Genomic DNA, 19613 nt, shown 5'->3' with positions numbered 1-19613 from the left:
CTCTGTCGGCTAAGGTGCTAGCATGCCGATCCGGAGTTGCGTACGGGCGCGGGTTCGATTCCCGCTCGGGCTGATTACCTGGCTGGGTTTTTTTCCTAGCTTTTCCCCAACCGTAAGGCAAATGTCAGGAAATCTATGGCGAATCCTCGGCCTCATCTTGCCAAATATCATCTCGTGATCACCAATTCCATCGACGCTAAATAACTTCGTAGTTTATACAGCGTCGTTAAATAATCAAGTAAAAAAACTCTGTTGAGAACTATATCTCCTCTCTCTCTCTCTCTCTCTCTCTCTCTCTCTCTCTCATAATGTAAAATCTTCAGAGCGTAATTTATTCAGATTCAATTAAGGAAAACTGGAACGCTATTGTGTAACTTAGATGAAGTAATAACATTAATGAATATCAGTTCTGTCCAATCACTTGCCAGAAGTAGTGGGCGCACTGAAGTCACTTGTTGAATGGTATAATTTACTTATCCCACTATTAAACGAGTACGTCCATAATGATAGAGCGGTTATCATGCTTGGCATTATAATTATCGTGAGTTCAAACTGGACTTCAAAATGGTCAGAGCAGCAGAGTTCAGATGAAGCCTTCGTGGACCACATTAGGCCTAACCAACCAGTAGTCCTCGGTGACCTAGTGGATACAATACACGCTGTTCCAAAAGAGATTCGCACGAAACATGGAAAGATTTTGGTGTAATGAGGACTGTGCCATAGCCTATATCTATGACGATACTTAGTGTCCAAAAGGTTGTATCGCGGGAAATGTTGATTTTTTTTTCTTGAGATTCTGATGTGGTGTAGACGATTTTCCACAGATTTCCAGAACATTTTTGAGTCAGTACTTTCAAATATATAGACTGGTATGCATAAAGTTAAAGTAAATCCTATTGCTAAGGTTTTCGTAATATATACTAGGGTCTTTATGTATAAAAACCCATAGTAAATTCTTTCCTGCACAACAGAAAGTTGATCTGAAAGGCCGTGTTTAGCTTATGCTATAATTTGTAGTTTAAACCACTATTTATAGGCATAACAAGAAGTATATACTTCTACTTGTAAGTGTAAACTAAGAAAATCGTAGTGTGCCCTGTTTGAGACTTTGTTAGCTCAGCACAAGCATTTGTACGGTTTAATATGGCAGAATTCATGCAAATTCGCGCTAGAAAAACCTACAAGAAAAGACGAAAACAATCAGAATGTGATTATAAGAAGTTGCATAGGTTTCACAAATAAAAAATGTTATATGATCAGTTTTTGTAATGGACTACCGAAATGTTTATTTTGAGATAACTGGAATTCTGTCAGTTGATTTTTGTTATTATTACTTAAAATAATATACTTTTAACAAAATGATTCTATGATGTATTTATAATACATTTAATTTACGTGAAAAACTCAGTGTGCGTACAATATTTTAGGTTACGTGTAAATTCAATGACTAACATTTTGGGCCTGTCTGATTTAAGTCTGGTTTTTACTTTACTTTTCATGTCATTTATTTTCTTCATAATTTGCTTTTCGTCAATTTTTTTCTTGCTGTAAACTTCCGACTTAACTTTCATAGTCTGGATGTCTTTTCTTCATCACTTCTTGCGGCAGGAGTTTGCGACTTGTTTAATAATGCTGGGTATTCTTTTAATAGATTAACAAACAGCAGTTGTTCTCATCCTCTCTCTTCCACACTTCCGATTTCGTCGTAATTGTTCCTTTTCTTGTTAAACTAACCAGATTTTGAGGACAACAATCAATTTTCCAACCACGAAATAACATAAATACATGGAAGACGAAAACTAACGAATCTTAGCGGATAAGCCCGAAGTACTGTCGATAATCGATATAATCGAATACTCTTGAAAGGTTATACTACAGCCGCGTAGTACATACTTCGTAGTAAAGATATAAGGTTTATGCATACAAAACGAAGTATATACTTCTACTTGAAGTATCTTCTACAGTCAAAGCAAAAGGTAATGCTACAACTTTATGCATTCCACCCATAGTCTTTTCTTCCCAGATTTAAATTTATTTTCCAATTTTAATCATCGACGTTATTAGTCATCCACACGATAAAAATAATCAACATTTACATTATAAATTAAATCTGTAATTTCCAATCCATACAGGAAAAAGCTATTTTAAATACTGGAACATACTACGAAATATGCATCTACTCGTAGTAAGTACGTATTATAATTGTATCTGAAGTTTCAATTGTATTCGATAATATTATCTATAATGAGATGTGAACGGAATCCAGAAAGAGTGTAATGAACAATAAACTTAACCTAAAAAAATTATTACAAACATAGAACACACTTTATCTGAAACAGGTCAGTTACCTAAGATGGTTAAGCATCATGAACGATGGTAATGATCAAAGCTCGGAACTTGGGTATCTGTGTCTTTGCACGTAGCTAAGCGATCGGACTTCAATGTCAACAAACTCCCGCTTCCAGCACGGAGGTACTGTCAGGTCTGCTAGAAAAGTAGTTTCTGGCTGGAACAACATATTGATAGTATTATGGTGGATTGAAATACGTAATTTTATAGCATATATATAATAAAAATAAACATGAGCAACATATCAAATTTATTGTTTTGCTCTGTACATTGTATTACAATGGCTACTTACATTCGAAGATTTTCGAACCCATAACTTCTTTGTCTGTTAGTTAAACATGATTTGAAACGAGAAACACTTATTTCTAAGTCACATGAAGTGACGGGAGCAAACTTAAAATGCTGAATGTTTTCACCGTCACCGTTTTCCGTTCGATTTTCAGCTGATCTCGTATCTGAGAAAGATAAGTATAACCTAAATTTTTCTAGAAAGTAGTTTTCAATTTGTATGTCACTACTAAGATAGGTCCCTCTATGACATGATCCATGCCTATGGACAAATCTTCCACCAATTTAAAGGACTGCAATATTTTTCAATGAATGCCCGTTTCCAGCCTCTAGTTTGTGTGTGGCGCAACTTACAAAATACAAAAAAAAGGGAAAAGTTGAGACGGTGTCGGGTGGAGTTCCCGGGTAGCTCAATTGGCAGAGCGCTGGTACGTTCAACCAGAGGTCCCGGGATCGATACCCGGCCCCGGAACAATTTTTCCCTTGAAATTATTCAAATCTGCTTTGCAGGGAGCTTTACCTGAAAGACTAGATTTGCGTAATATAAACTCTCCATTCGAAGAAAATAATGCATCTCCTCAGAGCTTCTCCATGAAATTCTGTACCTAGAATTTAAAAAATGTATTTTCAAACTTTTATAATATCCATTCGAATAACATGTATTGTCTAATTCCTCAAACAGACCCTTTACCTTTAATTCTCTGAATATCATTGGCTTTGACATGACACAATTTCATTATCCGTCTTCCTGTTATTCGAGGGGACCATTTTCTTAGTACACACGACTGTCCCTGAGCACTTGCAGCGTGAGCTTTGTGTACCGTTGTACCTGTAACCTTACTCATGCGCACGACACACAAGTCCCCAAGTTCCGAGCTTTGGGATAATTAAGACCAGAGATTTAATTTAATGTAACGCTTCGTATAGTCAAATGCACCTCTTAAAAATGTTACGGATGTCTGGAGATAGATTATGTAGGAGCAATGGGAAAGCTGAGCTCACCATGGAATGCCATACCGGAATAAAGGTATTGTTCAGACTCAGCGAAGTCGACAGGGATTCTACGAGTGCACCTCAAGAATTCGACACTTTCATTGTCTGGAGTGGGTAGCGTACTTGCACGAGAATATGCAAACATCTAGACGGGTCTCGAACACGAGCCGATCCAGAGTCATATCGAGCACAACGAAATAACTTTAATCAGTGAACAATAACGCTATTCAAATGTTTCATGTAACGCTACAGAAGCGTGAATATCTACAGCTTATCTCCGAATCGTTCTCAGTGAAGCCATCGCCATATATACCTTATATGCAGAGCATTCACATACGAACATGTAAACTAGGCTTTCCACACGAAGTGCAAAGGAAACATTGCAAGACTCTTAGTATACAGGATTTTAATTTCAAAACTTCCCAGTCTAAACTATAGGTTTGTTCCAGCACGGTTAAGAATCGATTCTGGACTGTTTGCTCATGCGCAGTATCTCAATGTGCGTTCCAATAAGACTTGAACCGGTTCCGAACCGATACTGAACTCCCAGTTTCCTGTTCCGACGTGCTTCAGAACTCTTTCGGAACGAGTGAAATTGATTCTCGATTAAGAGCAGGAACTGAGAATTTTGAACTGTTGACGCATGCGTAGGGTAAAGGTGCTTAATTCTGTGATACCCCTAATCCCGTGATAAAATTTCAATTGACTGCCATGGAGTTGTGCTCTCTGACTTTTAAGTTTTTGAAATAGCTAACAGATGCCAGGAGATTTCTTCTTTTCAATTCTATTGACTACCCGCCTTTTGAATAGAAGCAGTCGACTGCAGAAGCTTTTGTTCAGTGAAAGGTGGTTGACCAGTAAGTTTTTCTTTCTCTTGTGACCGCTCCTGAAGAAACATTTTATATTTGAGGTAAGAATTAATACAGCATTATAAAAAGGATATATTACTGTAGATTATAGTCAACTGAATCAATGTGTATGATTATTTAAACATTATGAGACAATAACAATGCTACAGGAGCTTTCCCATTTTCAGATTTATTTTCATATTTCTCCTTCCTGGCTCACTCGATCAGTGATGCCAACGCTACTTTGTGAAAATTAATGTCTATGAAAGAAAATAGTTCGTGGAAATAATAATAGAAATAAGTTGTAGAAAACATCAATTATAATTATAATAAAATGATAGGGCATATATTTAACTTAATTCCTGTTGTTGTTAGGAATATAAATAATGAGAAATAATTGTGTTATAATTAAATTTATTCTAATTTAATTTAACTTTCTTTATTTTGTTTATAATATATTAATATGTAATATGTATACCTGTAGTTTCACAAGTATTTTCTATGAAATTTGTCACTTAGGCCCTTTTTTATGTTGTAATTTCTTGCTTAATCCATACTGAAATAATATACCATGACTTTAAAGTGTTTTTCCAAATACACGTTTGTTTTCTGAGCAGTTAATGAAGATTATTTTAGTATCACGGAATTAGGAAACCACTATCACGGAATTTGGATGCCTGTCACGGATTTATGAGTCACTGTATAACAATGAAGAATCATATATTATATATCAAACTTGTGAAGCTGTTGACACTGATTGTTGTAAAAACTGTAGCTAAAGGTCCAAATAACGTCATTTAGGTGTTATTTGAAATTTCTTTAATTACAATTTTGGCATAAATATAGACTTTATTAAATATGTCACGGAATTAGGCAACCTTACCCTACATGGCTTAATCTGAGGTTGAGGTTAAAATGTTTTTAGACTGGGAAGGTTAAAATTAAAAAAGCAGTCAATCATTAATGATTTGGAAGGTGATAGTGATATATTTTATGATGAATTAAGTTCGGAAGATGATTATAAATTTAATACGAGACGAAATTCTGAACACCGTGAAAGAAATGCGTTAAAATATGTATGATATGTTCATATTTACTTTAAAATGTGCATGTTTAAGCCTGTATTCCTGTAATATTCAACAGTGGAAGCCTGCAGATATACTCTTATGTACTAAAAAACTTCACATAGGCCTATGGATTCAGAAGAACTTGAAACATACTTCGGTCGCACTTAGCATTATCATATATGGAAACAAACAAAACATAATTTGCATATAAATCCGCCTACTCAGGACTACAAACTTCTGGTCTCGTGAAGATCTCGTTTTGGTTTTAAATCTTAACAAGAGTAAGAATGGAAGGACCCAAAAGATTCGATTTGTTAAGATGATAATGAGAATGATTTTTTTTTTCATGGATTTGGAGTTTAATAGAAATCGGCATAGCCTATGTACGTCCAAATTCGTGAAAACATTCGCAAGTAACAGTCTTCCCAACTCTTTGTCTTTACTCTTCCGAATTCTGCACACCTCAACACCAAACTACCTTTCATCTCGTTTCTGTTATCTATACTCTAACTACGATTTAAATACCACGCTAAGCATACCTCTTCATAGAACATCTTGTTATTCACCATCTTTCACAGTATCCACCTCGCGACAATGGAATTCTTTGTTACAAAGTATTAGGGGCTGCAAGACAATAAACATTTTTAAAAACAGCTTAACGGATAACCTTCTTAGTAAATCACTCTAAATTATTATACTGACTTAACGGTCACTGACTATATGGTAACTTCTTTCTTTAGACATGCATCCTGATAGCGCTGTATTTTCAAAATTGTCTCTCAATAATCTCTTCCTATTATCTAACATTATTTCAAATAAATTAACATTCTATGTATTTTAGTTTAATTCTGCTACATAGTTTGTATTATTTTCATTGCTTAATTAATGGTTAATAGTATTTTACTGTTTAATTCATAAGTAACTCTTGTATAGCCTACACGTAACTTTTATCTAAAGCAAACTGTAATCTTTGTAGCTTGTTCATACATATGTATGTATACTTTTTGCTGGTTGAGTGGAAGAGAAAGCCTTACGGGTAAAATAAATTATCATTATCATTATCACTATCATTATTAGAATATTGTACGAAATGGAAATATAAAAACTGTAAATTTATCTTTTGAAGAGGTGGGGAAGTTCAAATATCTTGGAGCAACAGTAACAAATATAAATGGTACTCGGGAGGAAATTAAACGCAGAGTAAATATGGGAAATGCGTGTTATTATTCGGTTGAGAAGCTTTTATCATCTAGTCTGCTGTCAAAAAATCTGAAAGTTAGAATTTATAAAACAGTTATATTACCGGTTGTTCTGTATGGTTGTGAAACTTGGACTCTCACTTTGAGAGAGGAACATAGGTTAAGGGTGTTTGAGAATAAGATGCTTAGGAAAATATTTGGGGCTAAGAGGGATGAAGTTACAGGAGAATGGAGAAAGTTACACAACACAACTGCACGCATTGTATTCTTCACTTGACATAATTAGGAACATTAAATCCAGACGTTTGAGATGGGCAGGGCAAGTAGCACGTATGGGCGAATCCAGAAATGCATATAGAGTGTTAGTTGGGAGGCCGGAGGGAAAAAGACCTTTAGGGAGGCCGAGACGTAGATGGGAAGATAATATTAAAATGGATTTGAGGGAGGTGGGATATGATGATAGAGAATAGATTAATCTTGCTCAGGATAGGGACCAATGGCGGGCTTATGTGAGGGCGGCAATGAACCTCCGGGTTCCTTAAAAACCAGTAAGTAATAATTATTATTATTTGTTCAGCATGACGCAGAAACAACATAAACTATAATAATTATTACAATGTATTATATAACGAACATACAACCAGTTCTTACGAAAGGGAAATTATTTTCTGCTTTTCTACCTGGAATCGAACCCGAATCTGCTGGATCAGATGATACTGTTTGAGCCACGGCGGAGAACTAATAATAGCCATCATGCACTCATCACTCTATTTTGGAGTATTTTCAGACCACCTTACGGTATTTTCAGATAGATACTGCCTCTCTGCAGCCTGCCATGTCAATCAACGAAATGGGCAGGGAGCGAGCGACCTGTTTGATAGCAATTGCCTCGTTAACCTTCAGGGTCAAGCGTTTGCCCCTCTCACACCAGTAACAGCAGTTGTAGAAGTAGTAATGACAGCAGAAGCAGTGTAGCTAATACAATAGTGTGTCACTTTCTACGCCAGAGGCCTGGGTTCTGATCCTTGTTATCGATGAATCCATGTGGAATTTATTTTCAAAAAGAAAGATTTGGGTAGACTTACTAGATGTAGTCCTGTAAGTATGACGAGGATGATATAATCGTCATCATTACGATCATGATCATGATCATAAAACTGAATCGCACGTATTGTACACAACTATGCTACTATTGTAATTATTAATGGTGACAAGGAAAATTAAATGACGTAACAAAACGTTACACTTTGAGGTTATGTTCCAATAAAAAACTACAGGCTTTTCAAATTCCATATGCAATTATAGATGAACAACACACGATAATATGAACATCTATGCACAATTAAGACATGTCATGTGATATCTAGTCGAAGGATACACTGTATTTTCAAAAAATCAATTCACATTCCTTGTACCTACTGTTTGATCCAATCACTCATCATTTGGACGAGCGCTTTATTACTTATGGCTTTTAAGGTATCCGCTGGTTCAATGCCGCCCTCACATAAGCCCGCCATCGGTCCCTATCCTATGTAAGATTAATCCAGTCTCTATCATCATATCCCACCTCCCTCAAAAAATACATTTTAACATTATCCTCCCATCTACGTCTCCGCCTCCCCAAAGGTTTTTTTCTTCTGGCCTCCTAGGTAACACTCTTCATGTATTTCTGGATTTACCCATATGTGCTACATACCATGCCCATCTCAAACGTCTGGATTTAATGTTCCTAATTATGTCAGGTGAAGAATACAATGCGTGCAGTTTTGCGTCGTGTAACTTTCTCCATTCTCCTGTAACTTCATTTCTTTTAGTCCCAAATATATTCCTAAGCACCTTATTCTCGAACACCCGTAACATCTGTCCCTGTCTCAAAGTGAGTCCAAGTTTCACAACCAAGAATAATAATAATAATAATAATAATAATAATAATACTAATAATAATAATAATAATAATACTAATAATAATAATAATAATACTAATAATAATAATAATAATAAAATATAATAATAATAATAAAGTATAATAATAATAAAGTATAATAATAATAAAGTATAATAATAATAAAGTATAATAATAATAAAGTATAATAATAATAAAGTATAATAATAATAATAATAATAATAATAATAATAATAATAATTGAAAATATAAAAATTGGAAATTTATCTTTTGAAGAGGTAGAGAAGTTCAAATATCTTGGAGCAACAGTAACAAATATAAATGATACTCGGGAGGAAATTGAAGACAGAATAAATATGGGAAATGTCTGTTACTATTCGGTTGAGAAGCTTTCATCATCCAGTCTACTGTCAAAAAATCTGAAAGTTAGAATTTATAAAACAGTTATATTACCGGTTGTTCTTTATGGTTGTGAAACTTGGACTCTCACTTTGAGAGAGGAACAGAGATGGGTGTTTGAGAATAAGGTGCTTAGGAAAATATTTTGGGCTAAGAGGGATGAAGTTACAGGAGACTGGAGAAAGTTACACAACACAGAACTGCACGCATTTTATTCTTCACCTGACATAATTAGGAACATTAAATTCAGACGTTCGAGATGGGCAGGGCATGTAGCACGTATGGGCGAATCCAGAAATGCATATAGAATGTTAGTTGGGAGGCTGGAAGGAAAAAGACCTTTAGGGAGGCCGAGACGTAGATGGGAAGATAATATTAAAATGGATTTGAGGGAGTTGAGATATGATGATAGAGAATGGATTAATCTTGCTCAGGATAGGGACCAATGGCGGGCTTATGTGAGGGCGGCAATGAACCTCCTGGTTCCTTAAAAGCCAGTAAGTAAATAATAATAATACTGCTGCTGATGCTACTGCTGCCACCATCATCACTACCTTTACCAGCATTACAATTGTTTCAAATTTATGTATTAATTTCTTGTCGAATATCTTTCCATTAAAGTTCAAGGTTTATCAAGGTTAAAGTTTTAATTGGGTGTCAACGATCTTAGACAATCGAAATGTTTCAACATCACTTTTATCAAATAAATAGTAGTCGTAATGCAATTCCTATGTTATTTTGTAAGACACGTTCCGCAAGAACGTTAACAGAACAACAAATTTTAAAGTGGCTTCTGTTTAGCATGCAAATTTTCACAATACAGTAGACTTAGAGTCCATTACTTATGGTACAAGCACACGGCTTGTTCCAGCTCAGACAGTTCACCAAGGCTGCTTCACTTGCACGGCATCGACGTGTCATTTCTCCCGCCGTGCCGCCTGCATGAGTCACAATATAACATAATTCCAGAGCAAAATATAAGTCCATCCAAGTATTCAGAATTTTAAATTTCACCATTAACATCAACATAACCTGACTTCGATGACTGGTTCATTTCGTTCTCAAGCTGGGGAGGTTTCTAGAGCATTAGATGTTGAAGAACTATCGGGCTTATCTGGTCATGTGAATATGGCGCAAACCCAACTCTTAATAAACAATCAAGACCAATATTTCACTGGCGGAAATCAAACTTTGCCGATGGAGAGTACAAAACAATTACAATAATACATGAATGAGTGAGATCCACTGTACATTTTTAATTCGGTTATTGAAAATAGAGGAGACACTTAGAATTAGCCTCGGGTCCCCGCTGGCCTTAATCCGACAACTGTAGAGGAGCAATCGATGTCAGAATTCCGCCTCGAGTTCACAAAAAAGTGTGCCGCCAAGTGTTGAGACTCGCGTCGGACACAAGTGTTTAAGACTACCGCATCACTTTATACAACATTAAGCAAGCGGATTGCAGAAGTTAAATAATGATTTTGTAACAATGACATTTCTGATCAACTTACGCCTACAAAATAAAATAAATTTTAAGCCGTAGTGAAACAACAAATCAAATCATTGCCAGGATAGACATAGCCTATATTGAATCCAATATATTAAGAATTTTCGTACAATACTTACTTACCTACTTACAAATGGCTTTTAAGGAACCCGAAGGTTCATTGCCGCCCTCACATAAGCCCGCCATCGGTCCCTATCCTGTGCAAGATTAATCCAGCCTCTATCATCATACCCCACCTTAACACGGGTGCTAGAAAAAAGGCGAGGGGTGATAAAAAGAGAAACCAAGAGTCAGGAAGTGATAGGGAAGAAAGTAATGTAAAGAATAAGGGTGCAAGTGTAAGTGGAAATCTAGTATGTGAAAGTGAAAGCTTGGGGGGGAAAAATAAAAGAGGAATAGAAGAAGAAATGAATAGAAAGGAAGACAAAGTCAGAAATAAGGCAGAGACGAACAGTAAAGAAAGGTCAGAATTTGCGACAGTTGAGGATTTAGCAGAGATATATGATATGTGTAAAAAAAAGTGGGGTTGTGATCAAAAAGTGCAAGTATAGTGAAACTGGAAAAGATCGAGAAGTATAGGGGAGAGAGAAAGTGTATAAGCAGATGTGTAAAATAAAATGTAAGTATTTATAAGAACTGAGAATAGTGACAATGGATTAGGTGTAAGCAGAATAGTGTGAAAGTGAAAGTGAGCGCAAAGAGAAGTGAGTGAAAATAGTGAGAAAGGGTTTAGAGAAATGAACAAGTGTCAGCACAAAATTAGTACTAACATTTGAATGTTGGAACAGTAATTGAATAAAAGGTCAAAGAACAAATAGGCAAGTAATTCAATATGATAATTTATAGAGAAAAATTGAAATTGAGGTTTTAGTGAATAGTAGTTAGAGGAAAAGGGGGATGTGAAAGGAGTATATAATATTAGATATATTAGGATAAATGAACAAATAGAAAATAGCAAATGAAATGTAGGGAAATACTGAAGGGGAGATTGATCAAGTAATAAAAAAAAAGGTATATAGCGGAACTGAGAGTATGTGTGTAGACGTGTACTGCAAATATTGTGTTATTGTAATAATATGTTAATGGTGGCACCGGATACAGAAATGTGAGGTACACCATTACATGTAAAGAAGTGCTGTGAAGAAGAAATATATCATATCATATCATATCATATCATATCATATCATATCATATCATATCATATCATATCATATCATATCATACCCCACCTCCATCAAATCCATTTTAATATTATCCTCCCATCTACTTCTCGGCCTCCCTAAAGGTCTTTTTCCCTCCGGTCTCCCAACTAACACTCTATATGCATTTCTGGATTCGCCCATACGTGCTACATGCCCTGCCCATCTCAAACGTCTGGATTTTAAGTTCCTAATTATGTCAGGTGAAGAATACAATGCGATTTTCGTACAATATAGCAAGTATTATATTATACTGCGGGTAGTTATTCTTTGTATTCTAATCCTTTCAGACGTAGGTAACTAACTTCCTGATGTTGTGGAAGAGAAGGCCTGATAGCCTTAACTACACCAGAATGGATGGATGGATGAATGAATGAATGAATAAATAAATAAATAAATGAATAAATGAATAAATAAATGAATAAATGAATGAATGAATAAATAAATAAATAAATAAATCAAACTTTTTGGGGCCTATAATATTGTATTGACAATGACTAATGAGTAATGAGTCAGAGAAGTTTGGAAAATGAAATTTTTTAATGAAAAAAAATGCTTGAAATAATTATTGAAGATTCCTTTACAACTTCCTGTATGTATTTTCCTGTTTTACAGATCTATTAAGGAGGAAAAAATAAAATGAAGGGATATGTAATGTGTTCGAAGGTATAACATGTTCATGTACCTTGGAACATACCCTCTTGTAAGTTGGAACACATGGAATATAGGTGGGAATATAGCTGTAAAAACTGACAATCATATTTAAATTGTATTTGCAATCACAAACCATAGCAGGCTTCTCTGATTGAGATTTTATTTCCTGGAGGAGCAATAACTGCTTCAACAGCTTTCTTCAAGGCATCCGAATCAATTGGGGGCCTCTTAACTCCAGACTTACTTCGTGACATGATCTTAAAATAAAATAAAAACAAAAACCGATAGTATCGTGTACTTTGGAACATGTTCCATGGTACAAGATATTTTGTGTTCAAAGGTACAAGAGGGTGCACGTTTAAACAAATATGGCTCCCAAAACTAGAGATTCGAATAAATCATGGAAATTAAAATATGTTATTACTCACCAGATGATAGGGAACACACCGTACTTGAAAGATATTAACAAATACAATCTGGTTTTGTGTTAGAAAACATATAGCAATGAACGAAATATTTATTTTTGGTACTAAAAAAACTTCTTTTGTCCACGGAACTCACACTTTGCAGTAAATCACACTGAAACTATGGCCAGAGCTACTTAGAGGCTTTCTCTACAATCTACTTCAGTTTGAGTCCTCTAGGTAGCAGCAAAAATTAAAAAACAAAAAATGTTCAAAGGTACACTATGCTAAAGGTACAAAGTCTCCCCTGCTCTTCAAAAATGTCTGAATGAACTTAATAAAACCTAAAGAGATTACAATTTTGAAATTTCATTAGAAAAAGGTAAAATAGGTGTTTTTTTTTTTTAGGAAAATGGCCAGTCAGATCAAAAATAGTATTGAACAATCAACCGATTGAGCAAGTTAATAATTTCATATTTTAGGCTGCCAATTACCATATTACGGCGAGGTATGTGGACGAATCGAGGAAATGATGGGAAAATTAGCAACTGTATGCAACTTATTTAATGGGGGATCAAATGGTCTGAACATTCACACACTGAAGTTTGTCATGAATGTAACACAAAAATGTCCAATATAATCAAAACGGAGATTTAGTGCTAACATTTTTGGAAAATTTATGATGAAGACACGCACGATACGACCGAATTGGCGATTAAAATGCGATTGTGGCGGAAAAATTTCACTTACGATCAAATTCGGTATCACTAACGGCAGGACACTACTAACTCCAATTACCGGATTGTCACTCACGATCGCTTTCATGTAATTGGCTAATCATAAAAAGTAGAAGTGGTTATTTGCTTTTATGGCAGTCATAGCTTATTCCGGTACAGGGTATAAACAATATAACAATATAAACTACGAAACATATATGCCCCTAGATAATATAATACATTCCAGTGAACAAATTTTACTTAAGGGATTAGGTACAGCTTACAGCAGTAAAATTTTTGGAAATATCTTGTAGAATAATGAAAATTGGTATGTGTAAAACACTGTCCTTCTGCTATATGAAAAAAATATATATTAGTTAAAAAAATTATTTATATATATTTTTTTCAAAATTCAAAATGGTGTTAGTTTACTGTGCGGTGGTGAAGAGTTTCCCTCATAACTCATAAACTTGTTCATTTTCTCATATTCTCTCTCTTTTATTTTATTGCTGAAACTCATGTTCACAATATCATGCTCTTTCAACTACATTCCTTAATAAATAATTTTTTTTTTTCATTTTGCGTTAGAAGAAAATACTGATATTTGACCATTTTTAAAACGAATTTATTTCTATCAGACAATCTATCAAAGGTAGAGAAATGATCTTGCATCATATTGTAGATATGACATGCATAAATACATACAAAAATTTCATCACAGAATGGATAGTTTTTGAGTTATGTGGAAAACGCTTCATCACTGGAACTAAATTTTGAAAAAAAAAAATAAATAAATAAAATAAATAAAAAAATAAACAATTTTTTTAAATCGTAAAAATATTTTTTTCGTACAGGAGAAGGACAGTGTTTTACACATACTAATTTTAATTATTGTACAAGGTACAGTAATGGAGGACAAAAATATTGAATATTTCCAAAATTTTACTGCTGTAAGCTGTACATAACCCCTTAAGTTTTCTTACGTTATACCTGTTACTCATATTTTTCTATTATTTAACGGTGATGCACCAACTGTACGGCCATCTATAGTCTATGGCATTGTTTGATAGCGATTTTGTATTTTTGTCAGATAAGTCTGAGAATTCGAATGCAATTACCTAACATTCACGATGTAGTTGGAGAAAAACCTTCGAAAAAAAAAAAACAATCATGTAAACAGCAAAGCAAGATTCACCATACAGTTATAGAAAATCCTATTAAAAAAAAAACACGAAGAAATCAGCCCAAACGGGATTTGAATCCATGCCCAAACGAAGCCATCGAAACATCCGTGTTATCACCCCTAGATAACATCGGTAAAGTTCTTAAATTTTTATGTAGGAAATATCATTTTTAGAATGGTTAGAAGTCACTGATTAAATTCACCAATTCCATTTTATTTTTTTTTAACAACAAACTCTGAACGTGCAAGAAACTAAGGCTGAGGAAAACGTCCCTGGTAATTTTAAGCGCTGCCTTCAAAACACACTTCACCTCTTCATATATTAAGCGAATATCAGAAATCTTGTGAACAGTAAGTCCCCATAACCCGCTTGTCTTTCATAATTAGGCTTGTAATGTTGGGGAGCGATAGGTTGCGTTAAGTGGTTTCAAGTTTACTATCCGTTCACCAGTCAGTACTCTAGCAAGCGTAAACAGTGTACCTGCTGAATATTCCGTTCGTCAGTCACTACCGTAGCATGCGTAAACAGTGTACCTGCTGAATACTCCGTTCGTCAGTCACTACCGTAGCATGCGTAAACAGTGTACCCGCTGAGTACTCCGTTCGTCAGTCACTACCGTAGCAAGCGTAAAAAGTGTACCTGCTGAGTACTCCGTTCATCAGTCACTACCGTAGCAAGGTTAACAGTGTACCTGCTGAATACTCCGTTCGCCAGTCACTACCGTAGCAAGCGTAAACAGTGTACCTGCTGAGTACTCCGTTCGTCAGTCACTACCGTAGCATGCGTAAACAGTGTACCTGCTGAATACTCCGTTCGTCAGTCACTACCGTAGCATGCGTAAACAGTGTACCTGCTGAATACTCCGTTCGACAGTCACTACCGTAGCATGCGTAAACAGTGTACCTGCTGAATACTCCGTTCGTCAGTCACTACCGTAGCATGCGTAAACAGTGTACCTGCTGAGTACTCCGTTCGTCAGTCACTACCGTAGCAAGCGTAAACAGTGTACCTGCTGAATACTCCGTTCACCAGTCACTACCGTAGCATGCGTAAACAGTGTACCTGCTGAATACTCCGTTCGCCAGTCACTACCGTAGCAAGCGTAAACAGTGTACGTGCTGAATAATCCGTTCGCCAGTCACTACCGTAGCAAGCGTAAACAGTGTACCTGCTGAGTACTCCGTTCGTCAGTCACTACCGTAGCATGCGTAAACAGTGTACCTGCTGAATACTCCGTTCGTCAGTCACTACCGTAGCATGCGTAAACAGTGTACCTGCTGAGTACTCCGTTCGTCAGTCACTACCGTAGCATGCGTAAACAGTGTACCTGCTGAATACTCCGTTCGACAGTCACTACCGTAGCATGCGTAAACAGTGTACCTGCTGAATACTCCGTTCGTCAGTCACTACCGTAGCATGCGTAAACAGTGTACCTGCTGAGTACTCCGTTCGTCAGTCACTACCGTAGCAAGCGTAAACAGTGTATCTGCTGAATACTCCGTTCACCAGTCACTACCGTAGCATGCGTAAACAGTGTACCTGCTGAATACTCCGTTCGCCAGTCACTACCGTAGCAAGCGTAAACAGTGTACCTGCTGAATACTCCGTTCGACAGTCACTACCGTAGCAAGCGTAAACATTGTACCTGCTGAATACTCCGTTCACCAGTCACTACCGTAGCATGCGTAAACAGTGTACCTGCTGAATACTCCGTTCGCCAGTCACTACCGTAGCAAGCGTAAACAGTGTACCTGCTGAATACTCCGTTCGACAGTCACTACCGTAGCAAGGGTAAACAGTGTACCTGCTGAATACTCCGTTCACCAGTCACTACCGTAGCATGCGTAAACAGTGTACCTGCTGAATACTCCGTTCGTCAGTCACTACCGTAGCATGCGTAAACAGTGTACCTGCTGAGTACTCCGTTCGACTGTCACTACCGTAGCATGCGTAAACAGTGTACCTGCTGAATACTCCGTTCGACAGTCACTACCGTAGCAAGCGTAAACAGTGTACCTGCTGAATACTCCGTTCGACAGTCACTATCGTAGTAAGCGTAAACAGTGTAACTGCTGAATACTCCGTTCGACAGTCACTACCGTAGCAAGCGTAAACAGTGTAACTGCTGAATACTCCGTTCGACAGTCACTACCGTAGCATGCGTAAACAGTGTACCTGCTGAATACTCCGTTCGACAGTCACTACCGTAGCATGCGTAAACAGTGTACCTGCTGAATACTCCGTTCGCCAGTCATTACCGTAGCAAGCGTAAACATTGTACCTGCTGAATACTCCGTTCACCAGTCACTACCGTAGCATGCGTAAACAGTGTACCTGCTGAATACTCCGTTCGCCAGTCACTACCGTAGCAAGCGTAAACAGTGTACCTGCTGAATACTCCGTTCGACAGTCACTACCGTAGCAAGCGTAAACAGTGTACGTGCTGAATACTCCGTTCACCAGTCACTACCGTAGCATGCGTAAACAGTGTACCTGCTGAATACTCCGTTCGTCAGTCACTACCGTAGCATGCGTAAACAGTGTACGTGCTGAGTACTCCGTTCGACTGTCACTACCGTAGCATGCGTAAACAGTGTACCTGCTGAATACTCCGTTCGACAGTCACTACCGTAGCAAGCGTAAACAGTGTACCTGCTGAATACTCCGTTCGACAGTCACTACCGTAGTAAGCGTAAACAGTGTAACTGGTGAATACTCCGTTCGACAGTCACTACCGTAGCTTGCGTAAACAGTGTACCTGCTGAATACTCCGTTCGCCAGTCACTACCGTAGCAAGCGTAAACAGTGTACCTGCTGAATACTCCGTTCGCCAATCACTACCGTAGCAAGCGTAAACAGTGTACCTGCTGAATACTCCGTTCGCCAGTCACTACCGTAGCAAGCGTAAACAGTGTACCTGCTGAATACTCCGTTCGTCAGTCACTACCGTAGCATGCGTAAACAGTGTACCTGCTGAATACTCCGTTCACCAGTCAGTACTCTAGCATGCGTAAACAGTGTACCTGCTGAATAATAATGCAGAAGATTAAAGGTTCTCAGGCGCATATTTTTGCAGCGGAATTTGGTGAGTGTTTTGGAATGAATGACGAGAACATTACATGTAAATTATGTAATACAAACATACGAGTTTATAAGCGATATTATATACAGAGACATTATAGCACAAGAAAATATACAGAACAGCTCAAATTGGTATCCAATAACAAAACAGACGAAATACTAGGCGATCTTCTTTCGAATAAGCAATCAAAATTGTTCCGGCATTTGTGTAAGATGATAGTGGCTGCTGATATATCCTTATCGAAATTAAACAATCCCCACTTTAAACATTTTATAGAAAAATATACAAATAAACTCCCATGCCATGCAACACTGCAACAAACGTATTTAAATCTATGTTACGACAAAACAAAGTAAAATAAGGCAGAACGTTGCAAAAAATAAAATCTTTGTAATGCTATGTAATTACTTTTAGAGCTACCCATATTTGTTTATAGTCACCTTGTTATCCCCGTAATCGAACGCAGAACCAAGTCAATATCCTCATACTAGCTCACGTCCCCGGTCTATGCACCATGCTGCAGTCAACATATTTTGTAATCGGGCCCCAACATTACAAGCCTAGAAGTTATCTTCACTCACAGACATCAACTGTTTGACGATGCAGTTGACTACTGATTAATTTTCAGTGACTCTGTCCAGGTGAGTTTAATTTTACGTAATTGTTAATTTTAAACACACATAACTTCCAAAAACTTTTCTTATTGGGAAAACTGTTACAATTAGAACAAACCATTATTATACTACTTTTTGTTCAGTGACTTCTTGTTACAGCAATATTTCCACTATGTTGTCCACACGTGTGGAGTAACGGTCAGCGCGTCTGGCCGCGAAACCAGGAGGCCCGGGTTCGAATCCCGGTGGGGGTAAGTTACCTGGTTGAGGTTTTTTCCGGGGTTTTCCCTCAACCCAATACTAGCAAATGCTGGGTAACTTTCAGTGCTGGACCCCTGACTCATTTCACCGGCATTATCACCTTCATTTTATTCAGACGCGAAATAACCTAATGTTGATACAGCGTCGTAAAATAACCCAATAAAATAAATATAAATCCACCATGTTTACTATACAATGTGAAGGGCATTATGCACAGCCTTTTTTCATCCGTTAGTAACAAGGTTACATTTGTAGTGGAAAAAATGCACAGTAAGAACTATTTTAAAATACGATTAATAAATATTCAAATTTATATTAATATGAACCACAAAACAATTTGGAACGAATGATTTGCTGTGAAAGTAAACTTTCTAGAAATATTAGTTCATTATTCAAATAGTATCGATTGCTTGGCAACTCAAAAGAAATAATGTCATCTCAAGTTTATAAAACCTGTAATTTTCAGCTCAATTTAACACTGCATATTCTCCACGATATCGTTTACCTAGGTATACGTACTGTACATACACTTCAAGATCCTCACAAGAAATCTCAGACACACACATACCACATACAATTCAGGACAAATAACTGTCAAATTCTTCCGTCAATATCGTGGACAGCACACGCTGAGAAAACGAAAACACATCAAGAGCACATAAAGACGCACAGAGAGACCGTGAAGAAAGCGTTCGACAAAAAGCAAGACACTTGAGGAATGAAACGGGAGACGGTACATCTCTTTGCTTTTAATGCTCGCGGGGGGACCAAGGGGGCAGACCGATAAGAGCAAAACCGGAGTAAATCACGAGGTGACCGACTGTGATATTGTGAGTGCATTCGTCTGTTATTGTGGCCCATATAGCAGATGGCAAGCACGACACAAATCCTCATGACTTGCGCCAATTAAATAAAATCCCGTTTCTTAAATAACCACTATAGTACC

At 36.9% G+C, this 19613-nt stretch overlaps 1 protein-coding gene across 2 annotated transcripts in view; it reads right to left on the bottom strand.

Annotated features, from left to right (window-relative positions):
• Positions 1–19372, bottom strand: part of Nost (Nostrin) — a 227041-nt gene extending 207669 nt beyond the window's left edge. The window contains exon 1 of one of the 2 annotated variants that reach the window (XM_069844338.1): positions 19236–19372. The gene's annotated coding sequence lies outside the window, so the exon portion shown is untranslated. The remainder of the gene's footprint in view (positions 1–19235) is intronic. The other variant, XM_069844337.1, reaches the window with a different exon arrangement.
• Between the last annotated feature and the right edge of the window lie 241 nt (positions 19373–19613).

The sequence above is a fragment of the Periplaneta americana genome, chromosome 13, assembly GCF_040183065.1.
Source record: "Periplaneta americana isolate PAMFEO1 chromosome 13, P.americana_PAMFEO1_priV1, whole genome shotgun sequence".
Taxonomy (NCBI): Eukaryota; Metazoa; Arthropoda; class Insecta; order Blattodea; family Blattidae; genus Periplaneta; species Periplaneta americana.
The sequence above is the reverse complement of the archived record's forward strand: the minus strand, read 5'-3'. Positions and strand labels throughout refer to the sequence as shown.